Below are 7,500 nucleotides of genomic sequence, written 5' to 3' on the forward strand. Positions count from 1 at the left end.
GTACGTAACCCTTCAAAAATGATGGCTAATATTTAGATATATATGTATACACAGGCGCAGATTCAACCCTTCCCACCTCCTAACCCCTTTCCTAACTACAACACGGCAGTTTGGGCAATTTGATGGAGACTATGGTTTCCGAGTGTATCTCTAAGGGTACACCCTCTCACCAGGGTATAGCCAGACACTTTCTCCTTATCATAACAGGGAAATTTCTACGTGTTTTGAGTTCCAAATTCTCTTGGGACAACGTAGTCCCGGATTATTGGCTTTAACGGTAGTTATGCATTTATAAGTAACTCCATATTTGTGTTGTGTTTTGCCCACTCATCTAGAGGATAATAATACATATCAATACTTAATTAATCAATTGAATGCATACAAATCTTCTATTAACGTGCTTTATCCCATTCTGTATGGGGTAAGCACAGTTGCCTTATTTTTAAAAGACTTAGCTCTGGCTTTGGGGGTAGACCGTAGTCCCGATCGGCTGGCTGCCCTGCCTGACATCGCTTTAGACCCCGGTAGTTCTCTCTTACGGACTGCCCTTGCTATATGCAAAACGTTCTACTACAAACAAAAAAATCCCGGTCGCTTTGGCTTTGGGGTAGACTGTAATCCCGATCGACTGCCCTGCCTGACATCGCTTACACCCCGATAGCGTGTGTTCATGATTTGTACCAATCATCAGCGTCCTTACTCCCATCAGCGAGGAGTCCTGGCGCGTTTAGGTCGACAGTTCGAGACGTGTGATGTCATAAAAAGCTTTGGTTCAAAGATTACGTAAATCAGTATAATTCCTCTCTAGCTTTTCGGCACTGTAATAATCGTTAGTACTCATCGTCTCAATTCAGGAAAAAAAAAAGGTGGAAGATGTGACATTAAACCTGCAAAGTACATTGTAAGGAAAGCCAAACTCTAACATCAAGTAATTTCACTACTTCAAAGATTACGTTAATCAGAATAATTTCTTCCCAGCTTTTCGGTACTGTAATAACCGTTAGTATTCATCGTCTCAATGTAGGAAAAAAGGGCTTAATTTGTGAGATATTAAACCTGCAAAGTACATAGTAAGGAAAGACAAACTCTTAACATCAAGTAATTTCACTACTTCGGAAGGTGAAACTTTAAGCTGGATGTTCAAACTTGAGCACTTAACCCGGGTCGACACAATTAGATTGTCTCCATATACAAGTATAATCACCGATTATAAGCCGAGTCACTAGGACTTGGCCCCAATAAAATTCCTTTATAAGGATACGACAGATGTCCTTTATGGTGCTTTGGGCTCCATAGGTAGGTGAGGAGGGAGGAACGACAGAGAGAGAGAGAGTCTCATCCTTTTTTTTTTATCATACTTTGAATCAGTATGTTTTATAACTAATTAACGATGCACTATAATTGTTTGGTGTTATTTTAAATGGTGAGTATGTAGATTATGTAATATACTAGTGTACCCGAGCCGTCAAAAATGACGGCTAATTCTCTAGATACAGACACAAATTCAACCCTTCCCATACCCTCCGCCTTTCCTAACTACAACCCGCTGGTTTGGAAATTTGTGGGATAGTGTATGACTACTCCCTCTCCCCTATAAGCGTGACATAATGTGTGTGTGTGTGTGTGTGTGTGTGTGTGTGTGTGTGTGTGTGTGTGTGTGTAAATATCAACCACAATGGCGTTTTATCGAATTCTACTTTGGGAATATATATCCACTGAAAATTCATTTGTGATAAATGCTTCAGGTTGGGCAAGGATGCGAACCTATGCCCTGAGTCGAAACAATGCCTGCAATCAAGCTACGGGTTAGGTCGTCCTTGCTGACATTGTTTCGAATTTGGGCCTAGTTTCGAATCCTAGCCCAGCCTGAAGCATTTATCATAGATGAATTTTCAGTGGATATATTAGAGAAATTATTGGACCCCTTATGCTCATAGCATCCTGCTTTTCCACCTAGGGTTGAAGTTTAGCTAATAATAATAATAATAATAATAATAATAATAATAATAATAATAATAATAACAAAACGACTCAACTACTCCAATATAGAAATATGGTTCTCCCTTTGAAAATTAAGTATTTTACATCTCTGAATGAGAAACGGAGAGTATCTCGGTTCTTTTTGGGAAAGCGGCTTAAATTTATAACTCCCTGGCGTCACATAGGCATAAGATTATTGCAGAAGAGAAATAAAATTGCATTTTAATATAAGACGTAGAGGGAGCTGTGGCCATAAACTTAACATCCTTCCACCGTTATCTTGTTATGTATGGTTCTTTTGGATGCAAAAAAAAAAAAAAAAAAAAAAAAAAAAAAAAAAAAAAAAAAACTGTTTTACTAGCTTGTAATGCTCGTATGATGCAAGAAGCCTCATCCTAAGAAGGTCAATTCAGAGTGGCTAAGTTGACAGCATCGCTTATAGAATCCATGTGTGTGTGTATGTGTATATATATATATATATATATATATATATATATATACACACACACATATATATATATATATATATACATATATGTGTGTGTATATGTATATGTATGTATATATATACAGTATATATATATATATATATATATATATATATATATATATATATATATATATGGTATGTCACTGAACATACAAGTTTCCTGGACCAGGGTTCGACTCCCGGCCGGTCTGGAGCTGTTGTCTTTGTGTGATTTCGCCTGGGGCTCTGATCCCGAGGTCATTAAAAGAATCCAGACAGTAATGTATCAAAAATATATGTACCATATAGCCTATATATATATACATATATATATATATATATATATATATATATATATATATATATATATATATATGTATATATATATATATATATATGTATATATATATCTATACACATATATATATACATATATATATATATATATATATATATATATATATATATATATATATATATATATACATATATATGTATATATATATAATATATATATATATGTATATAGATATATATATATATATATATATATATATATATATATATATATATATATATATAGATATGTATGTATGTATATATGTATGTATATATATATATATATATATATATATATATATATACATTATAGATAAAGTACAAACAGATCAGTACGATAGAAAGCCACCCAATAAAGACTCCAAAGCCTTTTATAAAAAAATAGAAAAGAGAGAGAGAGAGAAAGAGAGAGAGAGAGAGAGAGAGAGAGAGAGAGAGAGAGAGAGAGAGAGAGAGAGAGAGAGAGAGGGAAGGAGGTAATATCATACAGCATAAACCCAGAATAATGCTGTTTACTAGCGTTCCTTTATGGTTACAGCTAAGTAATAAAAAAAAAAAGAAAAAAAAAACAGGAAGATGTGTATTGCAACCAACGTGTTTTATGGCGTCGACCAAAATTACGAATGTTACGATGCGTTCTGCTCGCACATGTTGCATATTCATAACATGAGATCAAACATCGTTATTTATCCTCCGTCGGGAGAGTTATGTGTTATGTTTTTCCATTGGTGAAATGAAATAGAGACAATATCACACCTATTTACAGTTCTCTACAAAGTGGCGAATGGCGAAATATGTGACATAAAATGATGGTGCCTTGATGTGAGTCTCTGTGTGTATATATATATATATATATATATATATATATATATATATATATATATATATATATATATATATATATAATATATATATATTTCTTATAATTGTAATCGAACAGTTTAACATGGTACTTCAAAAAGGCCCATAAAAGAAACAAAGAAAATATAAATAAATCAATATATTTCGAACAATACACATTGTCCCTCTTCAAAGATGTAAAGTAAAAATGAGGAATATACATACATACATATATATATATATATATATATATATATATATATATATATATATATATCAACCATAGAGGGTTCATTGGCTAAATTCATCAAAGGATAAACTGTTCCTTGTGATGCGCAGTGCCTATCTAACTAAGGCAAGTGACCCCTGCCAGTCCATAATGATTCTATTAGGATCTAACTGAGGCCCTTAGCGTCTATAGGCGTAGGAGGAGGAGAAGATGATGATGATGATATATCAACCACAATGGCATTTAATATCGAATTCTATCTTTGGGAATGTATATCCACTGTAAATTCACTTATTATAAATACTTCTGGCTGGGTAAGGAGTCGAACCTATGCTTGTGACTCGAAACAATGCCAGAAGTCCTCTATCTTTCTTTATAGCATGGTTGGCTAGATGACTTTGCTGACATTGTCTTGACTCAAGAGCCATAGGTTCGAATCCTTACCCCACAAGATGCTTTTATCCTAAATGAATTTCCATTGGATATATTTCCCAAATGTAAAATTCGATATTAAATGCCGTTGTGGTTGATATCTACATTGATTAAAATCGAGTCCCGCTCAAACTCGTTCGTTCCTTTGGTCAATGCAACCTCACTGTCCTTGTGAATTAAGGATGGGAGGTTTGGGGGAGCCTAGAGGTCAACCTGCTGAGTCACTAGCAGCCATTACCTGGCCTTCTCTGGCCCTAGATTGGGCGCTGATCCTATTATAATATATAGTCAGTCTAGTGCATTGTCCTGCTGGATAAGGTTATGTCACTGTCCAATGCCTTTGCAATTCATGAGTGGCCTTTAATACCCATAAATCTGGCTTATGTCAGAACAAGTCTTGCCCTAAAACAGTCAGCCCTAATGAGAGAGAGAAAGCTATCATATTTATGCAGTCAGACGTGAAGCTGATCACAGTTACATGGAGTTCTAAAAAGCTTGCCCTAAAGCCAGGATTACTTAAAAAACGCTTACAACTTACCCCACTTCTTTTTAAAAGACTTATTTAGAATAAATTTTATTTCTGGATGGCATAAAGTTCAAATAAAATATATTATACATTTTTTTCTTCAATCCGAAGTGCCCCAGAGGTGAATAACATAAGTCACTGTCATATTCATCCATTATCTGTTGAATCGTGGACCAAACCCGTGTAGTGGATTGAAATGGCCACAAAGAGCGCTCCAGCACCTTGTCCAACACACTCTACGTCATATTTTATACTTTTTGTTACACACAAACACACACACCTGTTTATATATATATATATATATATATATATATATATATATATATATATATATATATATGTATATATATAAATATACAGACATACTGTATATATATACTGTATATATACAGCATATATATATATATATATATATATATATATATATATACAGTATATATATATATTGTATATATATATGTAAATATATATATATATATATATATATATATATATTTATATATATGTGGATATACATACTTATATATGTGTATATATACATACATATATGTGTATATATACATGAGAATATATATTTAATATGATTCCAAAATCCTCTTCTTTCTTACACGGAATCTCATGAAATAAAAATACATTACCAGTCGAGTTGAAAGATGAAAGCCTTTCGGCAGTCTTATCGAAATGACTTTTTAACGAAATACAAAAAAAGAAAAAAAAAACGATACTGAAAGCGAGTCAAATTTCGTTTGATTTACGATGGTCTTTTGATTTGAGATTTCTTTCTCTTTTTTACAGCATTCGCATTCTGTATGTGCATGTATGTGTGTGGCAAAACATTCATATTTTTCCCTATAAAATCATTCGTATAAAAAACAAATGCTCAAGGGTATTGAATTCACATAAGAAAATATAGGCACGTGTGTACGAATTTTATTCTCTGTCTTTTCAAGGGATTTTGCTGTCTGTGAGCAAGCAATTCACTTGTAAAGTTTTTTTTTTTTTTTTTTTTTTTTTTATATCTATAGAGTTGATTAAATCAATTCCATTTATAAAGGAAAAAATGAATATCGAGCATATCCACTGTAACATATTTTCTTTTAAATCTATGGAGACGTTTTTGCCTGGCTATTCAATTTTATGGAATGATCCAAATAGGGAATAGTTAACCATAACCATGACCAAGGTTCTTATAACCATTCTGAACACGCGAACACACACACACACACACACACACACATATATATATATATATATATATATATATATATATATATATATAATGTGTGTATGTATGTATGATATATATATATATATATATATATATATATATATATATATATATATATATATATTATGCATGTATGATATATATACATATATATACATATACATATATATATATATATATATATATATATATATATATATATATATATATATATATATATATATATATATATATATACATATATATATATATATATATATATGTATATTAACAAATGCAGCCCTGACTAGTCCACAGCAGGATAAATGCCTCAGACATGTCCACATTCATATTTAGGGTTTGGACACTTTTCATCCCAACTCTGGCCAGTGCGGACTGGTGACGGTGTCAGATCGCTCACAGCAAAGCAACCTACTATGAGATTCAGGGCCTCTGTAACACGGTTTTTTGGACTTTGCTCCTTATCAAAGCATCGGATGTAGCTGAAAGTTGACATATGTATATTTTACAACCACACACAAATTTTGTCAGCATTATCAATAACCTAAACCCGATAGTTTTAATTTTTATAGAGTAAAAATGATCTAGTCGACGTCATAGCCAGTGATAACGAGCCAAGAGTCGAAAACATTAATTACGTAAGCAATGTAAACACCTTTTGACAAAATTTTGCCCCGCCCATCCACCAGACACCCATTCACCTTGTTCCATCGGCTCTGAAAACCATAACAGTCAAGAATGGCTAACAGGATTTGGAATTGCCCCCGTGGTTGCAAAACTGCATTTGTCTTACGACTTGCAACTTTGTACAGTCAAGAGAAAGCCCGTGGCCATATTTACTATAGCCTGAATAGGTAATTATTCAGTTTCTAGTTTAAATCCAATGTTTATGGTCTGATTTGTATTTAGCGTAACATGATTATAATACTTGTAATGTCATTCAGGCTTTTGAACATTTCCATTAAATATTAACTATGCCACCAAGAGAGAGAGAGAGAGAGAGAGAGAGAGAGAGAGAGAGAGAGAGAGAGAGAGAGAGAGAGAGAGAGAGAGAGAGAGAGATTGTATGTAAACAGTCTTTATATAACTATTTTTGTTAAAATAAGATTTTTGTGCTAAAATCTCCATCAGACCACCGGATCATCCGATATAATTTTTTTTCTTCTTCTTAGGCCGTACGACCGTGTTGGCTATGTTTTGGGCATGACTGCATTTTGTAAATAAATCATGAATAGTTTTAGGAGTTTTATTTGTACATCTAATGGGAATTTATAGAAGTAAAGTGAACATAATTCATTTATCCTTTAAAATAATTACTACATGTAGCCAAACAAATAGTAGTAAAGATGATAATGCAATGAAGGAATGATACCATACTTATCTTTAGCTTCAACATCGGCAATAACATACCCAGTTGAAATAATTTGTCAGCTTAATGAAATAACCTATCATCTAAT

The 7,500-nt window shown here is 32.8% G+C and overlaps 1 protein-coding gene across 7 annotated transcripts in view; it reads right to left on the bottom strand.

The window, feature by feature from the left end:
• LOC137632690 (cuticle protein 19-like) overlaps positions 1-7,500 on the bottom strand; it is a 227,205-nt gene that overhangs the window by 87,193 nt on the left and 132,512 nt on the right. The window lies entirely within an intron of this gene.

The sequence above is a fragment of the Palaemon carinicauda genome, chromosome 41, assembly GCF_036898095.1.
Source record: "Palaemon carinicauda isolate YSFRI2023 chromosome 41, ASM3689809v2, whole genome shotgun sequence".
Taxonomy (NCBI): domain Eukaryota; kingdom Metazoa; phylum Arthropoda; class Malacostraca; order Decapoda; family Palaemonidae; genus Palaemon; species Palaemon carinicauda.